This window comes from Copidosoma floridanum, unplaced genomic scaffold, assembly GCF_036245765.1.
Source record: "Copidosoma floridanum isolate Cflo_tuat_1 unplaced genomic scaffold, Cflo_Japanese_pri ptg000024l, whole genome shotgun sequence".
NCBI classification, from domain to species: domain Eukaryota; kingdom Metazoa; phylum Arthropoda; class Insecta; order Hymenoptera; family Encyrtidae; genus Copidosoma; species Copidosoma floridanum.
Window position 1 is genome coordinate 8,096,119 of NW_028321901.1, and position 23,529 is coordinate 8,119,647.

Below are 23,529 nucleotides of genomic sequence, written 5' to 3' on the forward strand. Positions count from 1 at the left end.
TCTTTATGGGCCTGATGTCTGATGTTCCTGAAAATATGTCCCTCGCAATGAGTAAAGGTCGCTCCGATCAGCTTGAGGTTCATGAACCATGTGCATCGTGCTCGTCAGCATTGTCTCAAGAGACAGACTGGTGTTAAAATTCCGTTCAAAATGTGTGTGATGTAAATAAATGCCACTGATATTAAGGCCATGATAAAACTTGGGCTCTCTCGATCATCAGCTTTGGCTGTCAAAACAAGGTTACTACACAGTAGCATGTACACTTAATTATGAATAAGCATATGGTTGTATAAAAACTTGAAAGCAGAACGCACGGGAGGAGTCGTGCTGCTGATTACTGGAGTACTCAGGAATCTTGTATTCGTAGCAACAATCAATAATTGCTTATGTTAGTGGTTACCAAACCATCTTAACAAAATATATGTACAATATTGTGAATAGCATCCTAGCTATGCTTGATGGTAACTAACCATCAAGATTTTTTTATGGGTTATACGTACACAGTAGCTCCGAAATTTCGTTGCTCCAAAATCTAGATAGCTAGCATAACAGTGCTTTGTAGGAAAATCTCAAGCACAATACGGAGCCAATCGTAACCCAACTATACAGAAAAGGCTGCAAAGCCGCAAAGGAGTAAAGAGCAAGCAGTTTGACAACGATAACCACAGGAACACGATTACTCAGACGAAGTTGATAGGTACAGACTACAGGGTAAGGCAGGGGGTAGTGGGACGCTTTTTCGAGTGTAAAATTTTCAGTGCTTAAATTGAAGTTGCTATAAATATTAAATAGAAGCTAAAACTTTATCAACAGGAAGTACAGGTATTGAAGATTCGATTTAAAAAAAAAAAGGTTCAATTGCATGATTTGTTATTTAATTATTGAATTTTTAGTGGAAGTCTTGCGTGCGGCTGTAGTGGGACGCACCTTTCGAGGATGGCGGGTATACTTGGACAATACAGGCGTCAGTAGTGGGACGATATAAGAATATATGAATTTTCAATGAATTACTGTCATTTTATTACTTTTGAATAAATAAATATTGACTATATTACATTTAATAATTAATTAAACTGTTTGTTTTGTAAAATTACGTTAGCCTTGTTTATTTACAAATCAGTTGATAGGTTAGTTTTACGGTTACATGTACTTACACAAGAAAGTTTTAGACTAAAGACGATTCCCACTTTTTTTATCCATTGAATTAAACTAGTTTTATGAAAATAAGTAATGAACTTGTTTTACACTATTAATAAGCACAGAATAATTACAAACATTGTTGAAGTCAGCTGTTGAATCATCTGTGCGTCCTAGTACTGCATAACTTTTTACAAAAGAGGGTATACTTGGACAGTAGAGCCAAATTTCGTCCCACTACTACGGCCTTACAGTATAAGTGGAGGGTATACTTGGACCCCCATAATAGAGTAGGTGTAATAATTTTTTTTTTTTAAATAACTGTAGAATTTGTTCATTAATGTTAAAAAATAGTTACAAGTACTTTTTAGCAAATCAATACATGTTTACGGGGATTTTTTACTACTTTAAGATTACAGCGTTGCACTTCAAAGCGTGCTTGAAAATAGAGTCATTGAAGTAATAGTTGGACATCTAACAATTATTAATTTTTTTCTTTCCATTAGAATTGCAAATAAATGGCGCTTTTACAGTAATAATTTACTTAAAAGCAGTAGAATATTTATTAAATTTTACTTTCAATGTCACCCCTATGTAAAGGCACGTAAATTTTCATTTTCCTCTACTCTCTACTGTCCCACTATACTCCCGCCAGTTTATGAGTTGTCCCACTATACCCTACTTTACCTCAGAAGATTGGAATATTTTTTTACAGTGCCAGAGCTATATAGAGTGCCATTTCACAGATACACCACTAAATTACAATATATATGTACCTATGCACATTGCACATGCAGAAAAACCTACGATTAAAGAAGTCCCTAGCGTAGTGTAGCAATGTAAGCAACGAAAAGTTTCTACGCATGCGCAGTGCGTATTGTTAAAAGGTGGATTCGCAAAAACTAAGATTTTGTTAATTAAGTACTGATACATTGACTGTTGACACTTTTTACCGCAGCGCAAATTTAATTACAAAGGGCGCAAATTAATCGTGCACCTAAAACTGCGAAAAGAACTTTTTTTCATGAGATACACACGAATTCATACGTGTATTGTTTATTAATTTTTTTCGCAAACTTCTAATATGTATCAAATTAATTTAGTCGTACAGATGAATGGAGCAAATTAGTATTCATCGACTGGTATTTTATTTTAATTTTTATGGTTATGTACGTGCGCCGGGACGGGTCTGGTGCAGAATATTAAACCCGTTCCTGTCACGCATCGTTATAAGTTACGTGCATTCTTTTTAAAGAATTTGTGTACCTGCAAGCATGTATTTATGGAAGCTCCGCCCTCAAAGATAGTTCTCGAACGGCCTTACTCCGGTCCTCATAAGGTCCTCGAGCACATTTCAGGACAGGATTATAAAATCGATGTTAACGGTTCGCCCAAAACAGTCTCTACTACGGAAGCGCCTAGTCGCCATCTGTGTGCGAGTTCGAGAGCATGCATCTTTTTTGGAGTGAAGCGAGGCACGGTTGTGCAGTGCAGCAAAGGACGGCATATATACATATAGCATCGCTGGAAAAAAAATGTAAATATGTGGCGTCTCACATCTCTCGCGCTTCAGGCTCCACTCGCCAGGTGGCCAAGCCCCTCATAGTTCGCTCCCGTCAAGCGGCGAAATCTCCACACGATTACTATATAAGCGCGATCGAGATAGTCTAAGCCCACACCTCTTCTGTGTCTAAGGCAGGGAGCACGTCATCAGCCTTACTGATGAGTCCTGGCGTGCTCTCGGGACGAAACACCTTTTTCTCTCTTATAGACGACCTCTTCGATCTCTATAAATATAACCTCCAAATTTTTGGATTTGGAATTTTATTGCTGCTGTGTTAATTGATGCGTTTGGTGATAAACTGGAACTGAATGATTTTTGATGTTTGGTCGCAAATAGGTAAGTAAAGAAATTGAAAGAAAATAAAACCAGTAATGTACACATGCTAATGTTTTACGTCGTCATAGTCATTTGATAAGATGAGGACTATTCAGCTCACTGTTGATGAAAAAGTCATAAATCTTCAAACAAGTGATAATAAAATACGTAAATCCACGTTGATCAACCTGAATCCTGCTGGAGGCTTTCTAACTTACGACGTCGAGGGAGAGGTTTTTTTGGTGGAATCGGATGATAATTTTTTTTTTTATAAACGAATCAGTGACTGCACACAAATTACATGCTCATGGTATGAATTTTACTACTATGTAAGGAATTCGTCCTAAATTTAAATGCATGTATAATTTTTTTCTAAATATCAGGACAATCCAAAAAAACCCAAGTTATATGACGAAATGCTGTCGAAGATCAGGGAGAAATTTCCTAACAAACACTCGAAGGTACTGCATTTTTAAAATTGTGTATTCAAATGGGTACTTACACTTTATTCAATAATAATTATTTTGTTAGGTAACAGAGCAGAAGGTAGCAAACAAAAAACAAGAAATGCAAGTAGCTTAACAACAGCACGTCAAACGAGTTATTTGTATTGGTTGGAAATATAGAGTGGATGCCAGTGGTGCTTTTTCTAAAGTGTCTTTTACAAGAAAGCAGAAAATTGAACTCAATGGTAACTATAAGTATTTAGGGCAAGAATTAAAAGAGATTATGATGGAAAAGTACGTGGACGATCTTAATGAAGATTATTTCGTAAATGCTGAGGTGGCAATTGGTAACTCGGATGGAGTAATCGTTGAGGCTTTTCAAAACTCGCAAGGAATTCCAATTGATTTTTGGACTTATAGAAAAGAGAATTTTAAAAAATCTGACCACTACATGCACGTGTACCTTCTTACAACCAAAATAACATCAAAATCCAAGAAAATTAGAACCGACAGTAAAGTTGTCAACGTGATGGCTCAATCTAGAAGTGAAAAGGTAGTGAATACGTCCAAAGAGTCTACTATCGGGGCTAATATAATTGAATCTTCTAAGAATCGTGACGGCAGTAACGATTATAGAAATTCTGCATTGCTCTCCTCGTCTCCATTCATCTCGTCTCCAGAATACTCTAAGAACTCTGAGCAATCATCAATCAATATGGACGATTCCTTTCTACGTGACTATCTTTCTTGCAGTGGGTTGAAAAACTTGACTGGTGGAGCAGGCAAAAAAAGCTTCGAATTCCTTGTACCGGGTGAAGTAAAAAAATCCAAAAAAATTCAAAAAACGTTACCGACTGTGTCATTGGAGAAAGTGAAACTCAGTAGTGTTATTCTTGGTGAGGGTGCCCAAGGTACGGTCTACAAAGGATCGTCGTACGGTACCAAAGTTGCAATAAAAATTATGATAAAAGGCACGGCTAACAAAGTGGCTTTGAGGGAAATCACTCTCTTAGGGCAAATGAGACACCCAAATATAGTGTTTATTATGGCTGTAGGCGAGTCTGATCAGCAGTTTCAAATTATCACGGAATACTTTCCATCATTGTCCTTACACAGTATGCTGTTCGATAAGGACGTTTCCATTAAGTTTCCGCTGGATTTACCAAACAAGAAGTCTATAGCCCATCAAGTAGGTTTAGCACTTGCTTTCCTGCATGAAAGCTCACCAACAATTCTCCATCGAGATGTCAAACCGTCAAATATACTGGTCAATCGGCACTGCGTTGTAAAACTGTGTAATTTAGGCTTAGGAAAGTGCGAAATATTGCAAAATAGTTTAGCATCAACTTTGCGGGGTGGCATGTGTGGGACCTACATGTACATGTCACCTGAAATATTTTTACGCAGAGAAGAAGCGACTGCAGCTAGTGACGTTTGGTCGTATGTTAGTTGTTTAATCGAATTATTCAACAAAAATAGTGTGTGGGACATTACAAGTTTCGCGTGGGATGTATATGGCTGCGTTTGACAAAATTTAGAGAATAAAAATATTCCTGATATGAGAGAAGTTCCTAACTTATATAAAAAACTAGTTAAAGCTTGCTTTAAGTATGAGCCAAAACGTCGACCCCAGATGGTGGACTTTGTAATTATTTTTAAGTATATTTAAGTTTTATTGTGATTCGTTGGTGTGTATTACCTAATTTGATATATGATTCCCTAATGATATTTAGAGTGCAGAGGGGAAAAAGTCTTGAGATTGCTGTGTCTGTGATCAAAAAATAAGTAAAAGACCAGTATTACTATAAATATTATATAATGCATGTTCTTGTTGACAGGTTCAGAATGATACAGATCATTAAAATATTTATTAAAAATAGCATTAATAATTTTTCTACCTTTTCATAGGTCGATGAAAATGTCTTTACCAACAAGTTTCAAAATGTTTTTGTATATTATATAAATAAATATTTTTTAAAGCATGTGTGATCTAATATTTTATTAGTCAAAATCAAATTTGTCAAATCTATTTAGCCTTCGTTCGACTTAAGGAAATCCATGACTTTTATGTAAAAATTGAAAGCATCTTTAGCTGTGTGTAGGTCAGGAACATCAAAGATTGTTTCGATGAAGTTGGCAATGTCGAGAGAGGCAAGTGTTGGCTGCATGGTGTACTCGTTTTGAAGATACTGTACGTGCTGTATATCAACTGATTGTCTACAGTCACGAGCATTGACAGACCCTGGATTGTCAAATAACTCATTTGGCCTTTCATTTATGTTATTGGCGTTACTTAATTTGCGGATACGATGCTCATTCCACTCTTTTCTTGTTAGATGCAACTCTTTTTTGATGACAGGTCCAAAGCAGTATCGTAGACATTTAATGCACAATGAGTCATTAACATCTAAAAACATCGCTGACTCCATCGACTTGAATAAAGTTATATAAAAATCGGTCATATGAAGTCGGAGCTGCCTCCAATATGACTCAATTCTTTGATTGTGCGTGCTTTTACCTTTGATGAAACTTGAAGTTTTGCTAAAATCGTCATCATGCTCATGGCGCAGAGCGATTTGAATATTTTCCATGATGCCTACTTCTGAACCATGGTCTGTCCTAACAATTGAGGGTAAGAATCCAAATTTCATTACAAGCTGACAAAAATAATATCCAATGACCCTGGGATCATTATTTGTGGAAGCAACATCAAGAAATAAAACTTTTCGGAAAAAGCCATCGATACAGCCGTATATGGCGAAGCCATATCTTTTGAGTTTGTCATATCCATCGCAGTGCCATAAAAAGTTTGGCCCAGGAACGGAGTATACTCTTCTTTTCAGCCTGTACTTTCGACGGCCATCAACTCCTTCGGGATCAAACTCACGTAAAATCTTTAAAACAGTACTTTGTTTCACTTTCAAATTGTACAATCTCTTCAATCGAAGCCACAATGATTTGTAGCCCAAATTTCCACCACTTCCCTCTAATTCTAATAGAGTAGCAAATAATATTTGTTCAATGTCTGATTCCACAATATTTTTCCTTTTAAGATTGTTACTTTTTAGTAGCCTACATAAAGTTCTTGATGAAATTGTCAATTTGTACTTGTGTTGCAGCTTGTGCAGTATTACTCTGTAAGTGTAACCTTTTGCAAAATTTTGATTTTTTTTAGTAGCAAATGGATTCGTTTTCAGTACCTACAAAACAAAAATGATGTTGATTGTTCAGCAAAATTTAACAAAACATAAGTATGTCGCTTTTACAATTATTACTTCCATTTCTGTTTTGTATTTACTTACAAGAAGTTATGTCAGAAGATGAAAAATAAGAGTTCGATGAAAGTGTGATATATAAACAGAACAGCAAAGAAAATACTGCAAAAATTCGAGTGAATTAGTTTCCCAGCCTAAAAAATGAACTACTTATAGAATCATGTATTATTTCGGAGATCTTTAATCACATTCATCATGATTCAGGATAAACTACTGATATAAATTTATCAGTTAGGCATCAATTGACAGCAGCAATAAAATTCCAAATCCAAAAATTTCGAGGTTATATTTACATTTTTTTTCCAACGATGATATATATATATATAAATATGCATATATATATGCAGTCCTTTGCTGCACTGCACAACCGTGCCTCGCTCCCCTTCAGACAAGATGCATGCTCTCGAACTCGCACACAAATGGCGACTATGCGCTTCCGTACTCTACCGAATTGCTGAAACCAGCTCACTTTATCCCGAAAGACCTGCGACCCCCACCACTTTCAGAGAATTTTGCACTGCCTAAACAGGCCCTGGTGGTTCGTCATATTCTTGAGGCATATTTGAATAAAAAAAGATGTTTATAATTCTAAAAAAGTAGTGTTTAATACTGACGAAAACGAAATTTTTTATACTTATAAGATAGAACATGTTGTTAACATTTACCAAGATTAATTTTTGTATCTCTTTCACAAAAGTTATGTAGTATACAATACAAGTAACCGATAGACTTAACATACTTTAAATAGCGTTGTATAAAAGCTTTATGTACTACTAGCGGCCCCCCTCGGCTTCGCCCTAGAATTACTAAATGGTAACTAACCGTAGTGTGTTTACATGTAATGTGAAATGATTTCAGTTAAAAATTTTACATCTATTTCTGACACTTCTGAGAACAAAATCTTCTTATTAAAAACACATTTGTTTGGAATTCATACAGTTTATTTGATCAAGTAAAAAGGTGTAAAAAGTGAAAAAAATATAATTACCCTAAAAATTACCCTGCATTCCTTATGCGATAAAATAATCGTTGGCCCTAAAAAGCCGTTGATTTGCAGTTTCTCCTGTATATTCTATGATTAGGGCTATTTTTTAAAGCTGTAAATATTAAAAACTCACAAAGAATATATAATTAAAAAAACTTTTTTCTCTTATCTCACAACTTTGTTACCACAGCTTAAAGTCCTGGAGTTTAATCTCTGCATTTTTATCGCCACAAAAATACAAATACATATTTTACCTATTTAAAAATCTGGAAAATTCAAGAGATTACTATGAGGGTTATAATAAAAGTCTCTCCCTTAATAAGTTCTTTATTTATCGATTTTGATGCTGCTTTAGTCTCGATAATTGTTCAGCGTCATTTTCTTGACACCTAAAATTGTATTCGTTAGATGCATTTGAAGTTTTCCTTCCAATTCGACTTCTTGCGACTTTTGGCATAGTTACGACTTTTGTGAGCCCTAAAGCCTATTGTTTTTAACTTTATTAGGTTGTAATATATTTTTTGGCAATGCAGTTCGATATCCGATGACCCTGAAAAGGATCAGTGAGCTTCTGAGGTAAACTCTTTCTTGACTGAAGTTTCCAGCAAACGTAATTGCCTGTATACCTCAGGGTGATCTTTTCTGATCGGCTGTTGTAGCACCAGGATGATTGTAAGGAAACCAACGTCTGAAGCGTTAGAGCTAGTTGTAGAGCTCTTTCCCAACGTCTCCTTGTGTTACGCCGGAGACGTTGGTGTCTAAAGTACTTTCCTTTTTTTGCAAAGTTCAGTCGTTTTGGTGATCTAAGGTGGAGAGATTGATTCGTGATGCTTGCCCATTGAAGACTGTCCCGTTGGCTCAAGTTTATTTTTCTTTCATAGCTGTTAGGTTTTCCTAGTGCAGACTTCGGATATCATGGGTGATTTCTGGTTGAATACTTATAGAGTAAGAGAGTAATGTAATGTAGGATCATCGGTTCCCAGCCTTGCGACGAACAACTTCGCTCGTGACCTCGGCCAGTGAATGACTGACTTGGTTTAACAGTGGCCGGCTTTACATAGTATTATAGTCGACGAATCGTTTTCGGAAATGGTAGTAAAACTGTATTTGTTGGCAAGGTAGTTTCAATTATGGTGGCTCTCAAAAGAACCGATGAGATTGATGGTTAAGTAGGGAACGTAATTACTTCTAATGGCCCTGAAAAGGGCCAGTGGTGAAACTTACAGCTATTCCTTATCATTATTCTTGATGATGGAGAGCTGGTTGCGGGTAGCTTGACTCTTGCCTTCGAAGTCTCTGTGTACGGAGACAGTGACGGAGGGAGATACGCCGCTGACCAAAGAGTATCGCTTATAGTTAGTCGGGGGAGTAGGCCTGGAGAATACCTTCTCTGCAAGGTATGCCCTCGGGATGATCACTAAGAAGGAAGCTGTTGTGGCTGCCCGTACTCATTAGCGCTGTCTTCCCTGGCTTGCATTTAAATTAGAAAATTGTCCGATGGCACCAGGCCGGATGGTTGAACGGCCACAAAGCTCTTAAGTGTTGGATCAGGTTGTGCTCTAGCTGGACACGTCTCCTGGTTTTCCGCCAGAGACGTTGACGTTCTGACCACCTATTTGACGGTGGCACTCGGTTATCTTGGCGATCCGGGATAAAAACCGATTTATTTCGCTTACCCATGAAAAAAGATTGTCATCGGTAGCCGGACAACTCGATGGGGGATGTTATAACCACTCTTCTTTTCACTATCTTTGATTGCAGGTTGCTTTAATTTTACCTCGACGCCACCTAGCGGATCCTACGGAACTAAAGCGCAAAGCTTGCTTATTTTAGGAAAACGTTGAGCTAGTTTATCGCTATTGTTGTTAACTTTTTCAAGAAAAAAACTATGCAAAAACCATCTCGGAATCATCAAGAATATGCAAAATTTCAGCAAAATCGGTTTAGTAGATTCCACGGTTAGCGATTACAAAGGTTTTAGCGACTTTGCTTTATGTATTAGTAAGATTAGAAAGATAAGGTTGCGATTAATTGATAGACTGCTTCTACTGTGATTACAACATGTAAAAAATGTTATGCGTTTCTACTACTACTCCCACTTGCTTAAAACATTGAATGTTTATTTAAAAAAAAGTTATAGTCACAACTTGGGGGGAGTATTGCGGCGTATTCAGCTTTAAATAATTAGCGTGAAGCGGAAATAAATTTCTCGTCGACACTATTTACTAAACTATGTACTGCACTACATTCAGTGCTCGTGCGACCGCCAACCTAAGCGGTTCTCCTGAATATTCTACCTTGAATAAACTCGTTCATTATTAACCAGGACGTATAGCTTTGTTGTAGTACACCTGATTCTGGGGAGTTTCCTGCCGGGGACTTGCATAAAAATATATAGTAGGCTTGAATCCCCACACCTCGTTTTGCTATGCAACACCTGGCGCGAGAAAGCGGAAATGACACAAAATGTTCACAACAATTTACTGTAGGTAATACCGACCATGGGATCCTCTGTTACATCTTACACCTAGGGTTATGCTTAGTAACGCAGACGATACTGGTCCTTGCATGCGGCCAACGTGTGTATAAGCATAGTCAATCTGACAAGTCATATACATATAGACACTCTCTTATGTTATTATTATTTATTTCTGTATTGAAAACTACACTTCAATGTTTAAATAACTAGGTTTTGCGAATGGGTGTTTGCGTTGATGGATGTCCATGAAAACACTTTATTATTTGATGCCTTTTGATCCCCTAAATACGGTAAACAAAGACTTGGCTCTATTCGTTGTTATTTGATTTTGAATAACAATTTTTATTAACAAATTGAAACAAATTTTATTTTGGCTCAATATGTTTATTGTTGTTGACTGTTTGAGCCTAGGTGAGATGAAAAGAATGCAGTAGCAGCTGAAATATACATAGTTAGAAATCGTTAGAACATTATTTTTCTAAACTTTATGAATTTTCTACTCGAAAACTAAGGGTTTTATGTATATACATCCCACTTTGTTTTTTCTCCATTATATACTAATGGGTTACAAAAAAAGTTTTCAGGGCCCAAATAATTTTTTATTCAAATTGGTTAATAAAATTGACATCAATAGTCAATTTACAACAAATTGCGTCAAACACTTTTTTAATTGCCGTACTCAGGAGGTCAAATGGCCTTAAATAAACAGAGGTGTTTCTGTAGATCTTGATCAGCCTTCGACACCTGTTAACAAAATCTAAATAAAATAACTTCACGTTTATCTTTTGGAACTGTTTCTATCTGTTAACAGTAAAAATTTTGGTTTTCCCGTGATAAAAATTAAACTTCTTTTCAGTAAAATTTTTTTTAGCATTTCACAGTATGTCTTATCTTTTTTCTAACCTAAATCTAGCAGGACATTAGATCAAGTTTTATAACATAAAACTATCAGGTAAACAGTTTATGATCTCTTATGACTTTAAAGAAGTATAAGTTATAAGGTTAATAAGTTTTTTAGTGGTGTTGGATACTAGATTTTCTTATTTTGTGTCAAAATTATGGTAAGTGAGCCAATTAACTTATTAATTTACCTGCTACATAAAAACCTCCTAAATAATCATATATTTTAAAAATAGCTTTACTAGACAAAGGATTATTTCTCTCTGTCTACACTGTTTGAGAAATAAAAATGTATTTTTCTAAAACTTGTTTTGCGTTTAAAAAAACCCGAACAGAAATTGAGTTCAGGCACTGAACAGGTCCTGGACAGGTGCCTGAGCTGCCTGCATAGTACCTGCTCAGGCATTAATGGAATTTGATCCAACGATGTGCACAAAACCTGCTCAGGCTCCTGCACAGCCAGCCTCAGCTCAGGCTACCTGGACTAATATAATCTAGTCCTGAACTGACTCTTACACAATTAAAAAGTAAGGTTATGGTACATAAAAAAATGTTTTTAAACAGAGAAGTTGATTTCAGTAAAGTTTTATGGAAAACAGGTAAGCTGGGAATGTGATATTGCAACATTTTTAAAAGTTTATCCATGTGGCTATTTGCAATAAAACACTCTCTTTTCCATTTCCGAAGTTGTACATGCAAATCACGAACTTTATCAATATTGACACTTGTTTGTTTTTTTTTCTTTTTACGCTGTCATTAGTTATGTTTAATTCTTCAAAAATTTCTTGCTGAATATCGCTCTGAATTTCTTGCTTATCAAACTGAACAGCTGAGTTTCTCACTAATGTTATCTGTAAGTTTAGCTTTTTTTTCATTATTTCCGTTAAATCCGTTTGGTTTTCTTTTTTCTTTTACGAATAATTTGCATTCTATATTTATTTCGCGTCTTTCGTTGAGAATAATGGTTTTGCTCCATTTTAGATTAATTGAAAAAAAGGTTAAGACTATACTGTAGTTGCAGACAGTTAATGTCAGTTCAGGCAAGAGCACCGGACCTGTACAGGAACTGTGCACAGCCTGAACTCACATATGCAGAAAATGCCTATCTTGCCTGTGCAGGACCTGCACAGGCAGTCAGGCAAGCTACGGCACATTTCTATTCGGGAAAGAAAATGTATAAATTCTGTTTAAATTAGACATGAAAAAATTATAACATAGTATAAAATTAAATAATAAACAATAAATTTAGAAATACTGAGCAATTTACTGCAATGAATTAAAGGTCCAACTACATTTATTAACATTCGAAATATTTTTATGTTTAAAAATAACATACATGAGTAAATCAAGGGCTGTGCTGTTCGTATATTTATTGATATTTAGGTGACAACGTTTCAACTACACAATGTCTATACAAAATACTTCCTTCTGTGACGTCCCTCTTAGCATATTGAGACTTGACAAGGACTACCTATTGTATAGCCGAATCATCGTCGCCTAAATATCAATAAGTATTTGAATATCATAGCTTTTGATATACTTATTTATGTCATCTCTTTCTCTCGCTGTTCTTGGATGCTTGGTTGTAAGTTTAAAAATAACGTTGCAATGAACAACCATTAAAGTAAAAGGTATGGATCTTTTTGGAACAGTTCACAATTCTTTCAACAGTAAAAAATTAAACTTAAAAACTTGATTCGATTGTAACAAGTCACATTAGTACTCACTAAAGCTTACGGATGGAAACTTGTCTTCCATGGAGGAATTAACATGACATATTTTTTGAATGTTTCATTTCCTATTTCAAAGAATCATAATCCTTCTAACTCAGTTGGTAAATGTACAATTTTTAACAATTACATCATGTAAAAGAATTTAGATAAGACTAGGAGTCTTCAATAATGACAACGCTTTTAGATTTTAATGAGGTTACTTCAATTAGAAGAATAATTGAACTCAAAAATTTCCACGAGGATTGAGGATGTAATGAAATTCAGAGAAACCCCTTATATCATATTGTGCTACACAAAAACCATATCAATCATACTGATAAGATGCACACAATATTATTATAAAACAAATTTAACAAACCTTGATTTGATAGGAGAATTTACGAATAGTCAACTGTAATAATTTTGAGAGCTCCAATCGCACTTACACATTTCACATTTACAGAGATGTTTCCGAGAAAGTGACTAATTTGGTATTCCGTCAAGTAAACATTGTCCAGTCAGACACTGCAATGTCCGAACCCAAAATTGGTGCACAATCGATTTGCGTTAACAAATAGCAATGATCCACAAGTTTTCACTACATACTTGGGAATGTATCGAAATAATTAACAAATATTAAGGGCCTGTGAGCGATTTAAGTAAGGATAAATAAGAAAGAAGCTTAGGCCGGGATCACTCATCAGTCTCTTCACACTATCACTTCCCGCAGGTGGCACCGTATGACGGTATGACCGTAGCCGTAGCACAAAAATACCTGGTTTGTATGGACCAGGTCTATTCAGACCTACTTATTGGTCTGCATGAGGTCTGCAAAATTATCTATGGTCTGGTCGGATCAGACCTACTAAATGGTCTGAGGTGTAATCCGCAATAGCCGCCAGCAGTTATGTATGTAAGACGTGACAACGTTGCGTGGGTAGGGGCGCTACTGTCGATTTACTGGTGATGTAATCCGCAATCCCGCCAGCAGTAAAGCAAACGACGTCAGTCTACTTGCTCTTTTTCGCGACATTTTCTGATTGTAAACAAAGCACATTGTGCTAGACGTAAACAAACACGCAGACCAAAAAAAATAGTTTCAAGTGCCAAAAACAAAAATGGAAATAATAGCTTTACTGCTGGCGGGATTGCGCGGGATCACAGCAAAAATGAAAATAACAGCTTTACTGCTGGCGGGATTGCGCGGGATCACAGCAAAAATGAAAATAACAGCTTTACTGCTGGCGGGATTGCGTGGGATCACAGCAAAAATGTCACGAAAAAGAGCAAGTAGACTGACGTCGTCTGCTTCACTGCTGGCGGGATTGCGGATCACATCACCAGTAAATCGACAGTAGCGCCCCCAACCACGCAACGTTGTCACGTCTTACATATATAACTGCTGGCGGCGATTGCGGATTACACCCCTAAATGAAGCCTTAAAAATACTGTTCCGTTTGGACAAGTGCTCCCGAATGCGGTACCCGCAACGCGCATAAATTCAAAAAATTATAACTAATAACACAAGTACCTGTAACCCAATGACCCAGGGCGCTTACGAGTCTATTATATTAAACCATAAATTGTTAATTAATAACTCAAGTCTCTATCACCAGATAACCCAGGGCGCTTACTGTCCACTCTATTAAATACTAAAATATAAATCAACAACACAAGCACCTATCACCAGATGACCCGGGGCACTGGCCACTCTTTTGAATAATAAAATGTTAATTAATAACACAGGAGCCTATTACCAGATGACCCGGGGCGCTTACTGAACCCTTTATTAAATAATAGAATATTAATTAAATGCAACACAAGCGCCTATCACCAAATGTCTTGGACACTTACTGGCCACTCTTTTAAATAAGTAAATGTAAATTTATACCACTAGCACCTATTACCAGATAACATTTTATTATTGAACAAAGGGGCCAGTAAACGCCCTGGGTTATTTGGTGATAAGCGCTTGTGATATTAACAATTTATTATTTAAGAGAGTGGCCAGTAAGCGCCCTAGGTTGTTCAGTGATAGGCGCTAGTAATGTTATTGAATATTTTCTTATTTAAAAGAGTAGCCAGTAAGTTCCCCAAGTCATTTGATGATATAAGCTTGAGTTTTTAATTTACATTTTATTATTTAATAGAGTGGCCAGCATGCGCCCCGGGTCATCTAGTAATAAGCTCTTGCGTTGTTGATTTACATTTTATTATTAAAAACAAGTGACCAGGAAGCACTCCGGGTCATCTAGTGATAGGCTCTTGTGTTATTAATTAACATTTTATCATTCAAAAGAGTAGTCAGTAAGTGCCCTGAGTCATTTGGTGATAGGTGCTTAAGTTGCTGATTTACATTTTATTATGTAAATAGAGTGGCTAGTAAGCGTCCCAAGTTATCTGGTGATAGGGACTTGAGTTATTGATTAACATTTTATTATTCAAAATAGTGGTTAGTATGTGCCCTGGGTCATTTGGCGATAGACGCTTGTGTTGGTCATTAACATCTTATTATTCAATTAATAGTTCAGTGAGCGCATCGGGTCATCTAGTAATAGGCTCTTGAGTTATTAATTAACATTTTATTATTGTTAACGAAAGTCCAGGAAGCGCACCGGGTCATCTGGTAAAAGGCTCTTGTGTTATTAATTAACATTTTATTATTCCAAACAGTAGCCAGTTTGTGTCCTGGGTCATAGGTGCTTGAGTTGTTGATTTATATTTTGGTATTTAATAGAGTGGCCAGTAAGCGCCCTGGGTTATCTGGTAATAGAGACTTGGGTTATTAATTAACATTTTATGGTTTATTTAATATTATGGACTTGTAAACGCCCTGGGTCATTAGGTTACGGGTGATTGTGTTATTAATTATAATTTTTGAATTTTTGCGCGTTGTGGGTACCGTCTTTGGGAGCACTGGTCCGAACGAAACAGTATTTTTAAGGCTTTATTCAGACCATTCAGTAGGTCTGATTGGTCTGAACCGACCAGACCATAGATAATTTTGCAGACCTCATGCAGACCAATAAGTAGGTCTGAATCAACCTGATACAGACCAGGTATTTTTAACATCTCTGGGTGGCAGCCGAAAAGTTTGGCAGCCGAAGCTGGCCCTCCAGCTGCCTGTCTTTACGTCTTTAGTTGCCAACAGCGTTGGGTTAGGCAGATTCAATATCGGAACTTTTTGCCTAGATCGTATATATAGCTTAACAATCTAGGGATAATGTTCCATCAAGTAGACAGCAGTAAAGGGGCATTGCCAAAGACAGTACCCACAGTGCACGAAAATTAAGAATTGCAATATTAATAACTCAAGCGCCTATTACCCAATGACCTGAGGTGCTTTCTGGTCGCTCAATTTAATAGTAAAATATTAATTGTTAACACAAGCGCCTATCACCCAATAACCCGGGGTGCTTACTGGCCTCTCTATTACATAATAATACAAGCACCTATCACACAATGACCCGGATCACTTACTGGTCACTCTATTAAATAATAAAATGTTAATTAAACGCAGGCAGCACCCTGGGTTATCGGGTGATCAGTGCTTGAGTCATGATTTAACTTTTTTTTTATTTAATAGACTGGCTAGTAAGCGCCCCGGGTCATCGGGTGTATTCTACTTTTTTTTTTTTTTTTTTTTTTTTTTTTTAATTTTTTTTTTTTTTTTTAGATGTATTATTTAGAAAACAAATACAAAATTTATCATGAATTGAATGTATTATCAGTGAATGCATATAAAAATGGAATATTATAGTTACGAACCACACGATAAGTACAAGAAACCGACTTCTATCTTCGGCAGCGCTCGTAGCAGAGTGGGTAAAGTACAGGACTTACATGCAGAAGGTCGAGGGTTCAAATCTCTTTATTGGAAAATATTTTTTTTTTTTTTTTTTTTTTTTTTTAGAATTGTAAAAAAAAATTCAAAGTCAAATAAAAATTATGGTTGGAAAATAAAATTAAAATTTGTTTGAAAATTAATTGCTTGGGAGTGTGAGAGGGAATGGTGGGCAAAGGTGTGCAGAAGAGTAACACGGCACGGTTGGCAGATGTACATATATAGTGGGGAGAGGGGAAGTGTGTAGAGAGCAGTAGGTGAGGGGATCGGGGGAAACTTGAGAGGAAGAGACTTCGGGTAAACCACTTTCGTTTCAAAAAAAAAAAATCTGTCGGTTTTAAAATTCCAGCCCCCCCGAGTACACGACATAAAGAACTTCGTTCTAAAAACTTAGTGAATTTAGGCCTACCTTAAAAATTTTTTATTTTCTTATTGCTAATCCAAATAAAAATTAAAACACACGCTTTGCGCTACTAGCTAATGTTTGTAGACGTTATGTATTCGCAGCAGCCAACAGCGGGCAGATAGAGGGCCAGCCTCGGCTGCCGCTTGCAGACTAAAAGAACACTGTTGTTACAAGCCTCTGTCGGGACGTCACAATGTTCCGTATTCGGGCCGAAAGATTCTGTTCGGGAGCTGAACGACCTTTTCTGTTTGAGTTGGGGTTGGGGCATAGAGGTTTAAGAATAGAGGAGAAAAGGGGGCGTGATATGCGACAGCAGAATTCGCTACGTAACGGGGCATCTGTCTTTGTCTGGCAGTTTTGTTATTGGTTGAGTTCTACATGAGATTGAATCAACTGTAGGATTTAGGACGAAGAAGTAGCCAATAACGTGGCTTTGGCAACAAGGACAGATGCCCCGTTACACTTAATTATACTGTCGCTGCCGCTAATGGGCTAGTATAGCGCTTTTCTCCTCTATTCTTATACCTGTATTGGTTGGGGTCCTAGAGATATTGCAGATAGAGAAGGCAAGCCACTGATTCTTCTGTAAGTGGAAGCGTTAACACGACAAAAAGAGATGCAACATCGAGCTACCTTTCTATCTCTTTCTGTGGTCGCTACTGATTGCCTATGCCTACATATCCGTAAAACATCTGTAGATGATCTGTAGCTAATCAGCAGCAAGCATAGAGAAAAAGAAAGGTGGCTCGATGTTGCATCTCTTTTTAACGTGTTAACGCTTCCACTTACAGGCTTGCCTACTCTATCTATAATATCTCTATGGTTGGGCTGCGTTCCGTAAGCTCCCGCAGTTAATAGTTAATCTTCAAGTATCTCGGTATCCTAGATGACATTTAAGTGCAAGGGGAGAAGAATGACATGTTAATTCTCTCTCACACTAATAAGTTATCTACACATTATCTAAATACTTAGATTAAACGGACAGTGTCCGATTAGAAATTGACAATTGGTGACAGCTTAGCCTAAATCAACATGCCCAGTTAGCCAAGGTAGGGCCAAGTACATCTTAGTAATGTGGCGCAGACTTGGGCTCAAGCTTTTGCCCAACCACCGCCTGATTACGTGTGCTTAAAGTACATATATAGTTGTACTCCTCGTTTGAAAAAAACCATATCGAAAAACCACACAGTAAAGCCATGTAAAAAAACCACCTAAAAACATGTGGTTTTACCACTCCGTTTTCATGTGGTTTTTGTCTCAAATCACCATGTGGTTTTTAAGTAAAACCTTTAATTAAATTTGCTGATTATACATACCCAAATAACAAACTTTTCAGTCATACATTATCCAATAATTATATAATTATTTAATAAATAACTAATCAAAATAATAATTATGTTTTGCCATTTAGTTGTGAATAAAAAAAATTTCTCTTAAATATAAATATTCTAAAAATATATATTGCAAATAAAAATTCTTGAAATTAATTTATTATTAATATAAGTATATACAAAAACCAATGACATAATACTATACCTTCTAAAGCTTATAAAGATGAAAAATTGTAAGCCAGCATCAAGCCCCCCTCTGGTCATGTGGATGAGATATACTTAAGCACACAAATTGTTTTTATATGTTATTTAGAGTAAAATCATATGTTTTATTTATATCTATGAATTTCGAAGATTTTGATTTACAATACATGATATTATGATATTTATCTTCTGGTAAGTTTTACAAAAATTATAAATGCTGAATCACTTATTATTATTCTGTTTTTTTATTCTTAAATAAATAGCATGAAATATCAATTATTATTTTGATCTTACTAATATATAAAGCAGAAGCGCTAAAACCGTTGTAATCGCTAACCGCGAAAACTACTGAACCGATTTTGTTGAAATTTTGCACACTGATTCATGATACTTCCTAGATGGTTTTAGTATAGTTTTTATCTTAAAAAATTTAATAACAATAGCAATAAATGAGCTCAAAGTTTTTCAAAAATATGCCAGCTTTTCACTTTAGTTCAGTAAAATCCGCTAGGTGGCGTCGACATAAAATCGAAGCTACCTGCAACATAATTAAATAAGTGTGGTTATAATAGGCTGGAGCGTCTCCATAGTGTTGTAGTCGATCTTCGGCAACTCAACGAGCTGTATTGAGAATGCTGATAATAGTCCTGCAGCTGGGTATCCCGGTTACGGACGACACTCTTCTCTAAGGGCGAAGGGACCTAAGTGTCGATTCACCCTGAATCTCGACGAGTGCAATCAAAAAAAAAAAAATTAATTCCAACCGATGCCGTCTCTGCCACAATACCAGGTGACATATCTAGCCAGAGCACAATCTGCTCCAACTGATCAGAGTTGTGAGGGAGTTCCACCATCCCTCTTGGTGCAGATAGAAAGTTTGTGGCTACAAATGTAAGCAAGGGAAGAAAACAGCTCTGAGCTCTGAGGGGCATGGGCAGCCACAACGGCTACCTTCTTGGGTCGTCGCGTCCCCAATGCGCTTACCCACATGTTCCCGTCTAACGATGAGTGGTTGGTTATCCGGGGAACAACCCGAGACGAGATATTCTTTGGTCGGCAGCGTATCTCCCTCTATCACAGTCTCCGTACATCGAGACTCCTAGGGTAAGAATCAAGCAACCGTAGCCAGCTCTTCATCATCAGGAATAAAAATAAAGAATAGCCTAGAAGTTTCACCACTAGCGCTTTTTAGGGCCATTATAAGTATTTACGTTCCCTACTTAACCATCAATTTCATCGGTTCTTTTTAGCATTCACCTAAGTGTAAACTACCTTGCCAACAAATACATTTTTATTACCATTTCCGGAAGCGATTCGTCGACTAAAAGACTATATTAACTAAAGACGGGCACTATTAAACCAAGTCAGCCATTCACTAGCAGACATCACCTGCGGAGTTATTCTTCGCAAGGCTGGAAAACCCGGTGACCGACGACCCTATACTACCCTCTCGACTCTAAGCATTCAACCAGGAATCACTGATCCTCTCCAAAGTCTGCGTTGGGCAAACCTATAACAGCTATGTAGGAAAAAAAACTTGAGCCAACGGGACAGCCTCCACTGGACAAGTATCTCTAACCAATCTCCCAATCTAAGATCACCAAAACAACTGAATCTGCAAATAAAAAAGGTTTTTTAGACACCAACGTCTTCGACGTTATACCGGGAGACGTTGGGAAAGAGCACTACAACTAGCCCCAAAGCTTCGGGCTTTGTAATTTTTCTCCCAATCAGTCTGTGTCTTCAACAGCAAGCCAGAGAAGATCACCCTGAGGTATCCAGGTCACAATTGCTGTTAACTGCAGTCAAGAAAGAGTTAACTTAAAAAGCTCACCGGTCTTTTTTAGGGCCATCGGACGTCGAACTACCTTGCCAACAAATATATTAGAACTTAACAAAGTTGACAGAAAACAAACTTTAGAGGTCACACAAATTTTAAGCATGCCAAAAGTCGCAAGAGGGTGAATCGGAAGAAAAACTTCAAGTGTATCTAATAATACAATTTTACTTAGGCGTCAAGAAACTGACGCAGAAAATTTATCGAGATTGAAACAGCAGCGTCAAAATTAACAACTAAAGAGTCCATTACGTACGTGAAAGATCAGCTTTTCATTGTACCCTCACAGCAATCTCTGAAATCTTTAAAGATCCTACTTCAGATTTTTAAATAAGTAGAAAATGTTTTTGTATTTTTGTGGCAATAAAAATGTAGGGTTTAAGGTCCAGGACTTTGTTGCTCTGGTAATAAAGTTGTGAGATATGAGAAAAAAATTTTTTTTTTAATATAAATTTTTTGGGGGTTTAAAATCTTAACAGCTTTAAAAAATAGCCGTTTTCGTGAATTACACGGGAGAAACTGGAAATCAATGGCTTCTTATGGCCACCGATTATTTTATGGCATAAAGAACGCACAGTACTTTTCACCATAATAATTTTTTTGAATTTTTACACCTCATTATTTAACCAAATAAACTATATGGATTCCGAAAAAATATGTTTTTAATAAGAAGATTTTTGTTCTTAGATGTATCAGGAATATGTGTAAAATTTCTAACTGAAAATGTTTCACATTACATGTCAACACACTAAGGTGTTTTGTTTAGTAAGTCTCGGGCGAAGCCGAGACGGGGGGCTGCTAGTTAGTTATATTTATTAAATATCAATATAATTGTTGGATAATGTATGACTGAAAATTGTATCATTTTGGTATGTATAATCAAAAAATTAAATTAAAGGTTCAATTACCGTAGCCATTTTATTTCGGAAACAAATATCTTAACACGTATTATTAATAACAATGGTCAATTTATTGCACACACAAATTCACACAATTTAACTGTAGTTTATATGTAAAGAACTAGTTATGTACAAATACAAATAATAGAATACTGTGCCTTCTGTACCTCATAAGGACACAAAATTGGAAATTTGAATCAAATCTACTCTAGCCCAATGGATAAGATACTTGGCTACGAGTCTGTTAGCCAAAATTCAATCCACCTTAGAGGCTTTTTTATTTTTATTTTCATTGTTGGTGCGTTATTAAGATTCTTAAATAGTTAAATTTAACTAGAAATAATTTTTTTTATAAAAAGAAAAGCTTGTAAGAACCATATGGTTTTACTTAAAAACCACACGGTGATTTGAGACAAAAACCACATGAAAACTGAGTGGTAAAACCACATGTTTTTATGTGATTTTTTTACATGGTTTTACTAAGTATGTGGTTTTTCGATATGGTTTTTTTCAAAAAAATTTAAAACTTACTTTTATTCTTATTTAACTCAATTTATTATCTACTCGTGAAATGATCGGCAATAGATAAAACGATAAAAAAGTTTTAATTAATTAAATTGTAATTTATCACTTATAATTAAATTCTCCAATAAATTTTAAGTAATATTAGGACTTGCAATCACCTATGGAAGAAAAGATTTAAATTTAAGAAAAGATTTATTAACACAAGCGTCTATTATCAGATGACCATGAGTACTTAATGACCACTTAATAAATTAATAAACAATTAACATTTTATCGTTATTTTAAAAAAGTGTTCAATACGAACACTGCGTCATCGGGTAATAGGTTTTTTGTCTTAATAATTAATATTTTATATTTCAATAAAGATACCAGTAAGGGCTCCGGGTCATTGGGTGATAGATGCTTGTGCTATTAATTAATATTTTATTATTCAATAGAGTGACCAGTAAAGAGCCCGGGTCACCGGGAGATGAACGCTTGTGTTAAGAATTCATATTTTATTTTTTAATATAGTGGCCATGCAGTGAGCGCCGTGCGGCATCGGGTGAAAGGTGCTTATGTTTTTAATTATTTATGTTTATTTTTCATAAAGTGGTTAATAAATGCCTCGAGTCACGAGGCGATAGGTGCTTATATTTTATGAAATAATTGAGCATTATTATATAATAACGTAAATGCCCCGGGTCATTAGATATTGATTGTTTATGTTATTAAATATTAATTTTTAATAATATTTAAGAAGTCATTGAATGTCCTAAGTTATCTGGTTAGAGACGCTTATGTTCTGAATTAAAAATGTGCTAGATTACTTTTTTTAAGGCACCTGTGATTATAGACTAGCTAACTTTGAATTTTGCGCTTTACGTTTGAAACTACCCGAATAGAAATGTGCCGTAACTTGCCTGACTGCCTGTGCAGGTCCTGCACAGGCAAGATAGGCATTTTATGCATATGCGAGTTCAGGCTGTGCACAGTTCCTGAACAGGTCCGGTGCTCTTGCCTGAACTGACATCAACTGTCTGCTACTACAGTATAGTCTTAACCTTTTTTTCAATGAATCTTAAATGGAGCAGAACCATAATTCTTGACGAAAGTCGCAAAATAAAAATAGAATGTCAATTGTTCGTAAAAGAAAAATTTCGGAAAAAAGAAAACCATACAGATTTAATGGAAATAATGAAAAAAAAAAGCTTAACTTACAGATAATATTAGTGAACACTCAGCTGTACAGTTTGATAAGCAAGAAATTTAGAGCGATATTCAGCAAGAAATTTTTGAAGAATTAAACACAACTAATGACAGTGCGTAAGATAAAAAAAAAAAAAAAACAAAAAAAAACAAATAAACAAGTGTCAATATGAATAAAGTTCGTGATTTGTATGTACAACTTCGAGTGTTTTATTGCAAATAGCCACACGGATAAAATTTAAAAAATATTGCAATATCACATTCCCAGCTTACCTGTATCCCATAAGACTTTACTGAAATCAACTACTCTGTTTAAAAACATTTTTTTATGTAACATAACCTTACTATTTAATTGTGTTAAAGTCAGTTCAGGACTAGATTATATTTGTCCAGGTTGCCTGAGCTAAGGCTGCCTGTGCAGGAGCCTGAGCAGGTCCTGTACACATCGTTGGATAAAATTCCATTAATGCCTGAGCAGGTCC

At 36.0% G+C, this 23,529-nt stretch overlaps 1 protein-coding gene across 2 annotated transcripts in view; it reads right to left on the reverse strand.

Moving 5' to 3' along the window:
• The window catches only part of LOC106638127 (uncharacterized), a 115,255-nt gene extending 101,701 nt beyond the window's left edge, over nt 1-13,554 (reverse strand). For both annotated transcript variants that reach the window (XM_014351177.2, XM_089595054.1), the window contains exon 1: nt 13,193-13,554. The gene's annotated coding sequence lies outside the window, so the exon portion shown is untranslated. The remainder of the gene's footprint in view (nt 1-13,192) is intronic.
• Between the last annotated feature and the right edge of the window lie 9,975 nt (nt 13,555-23,529).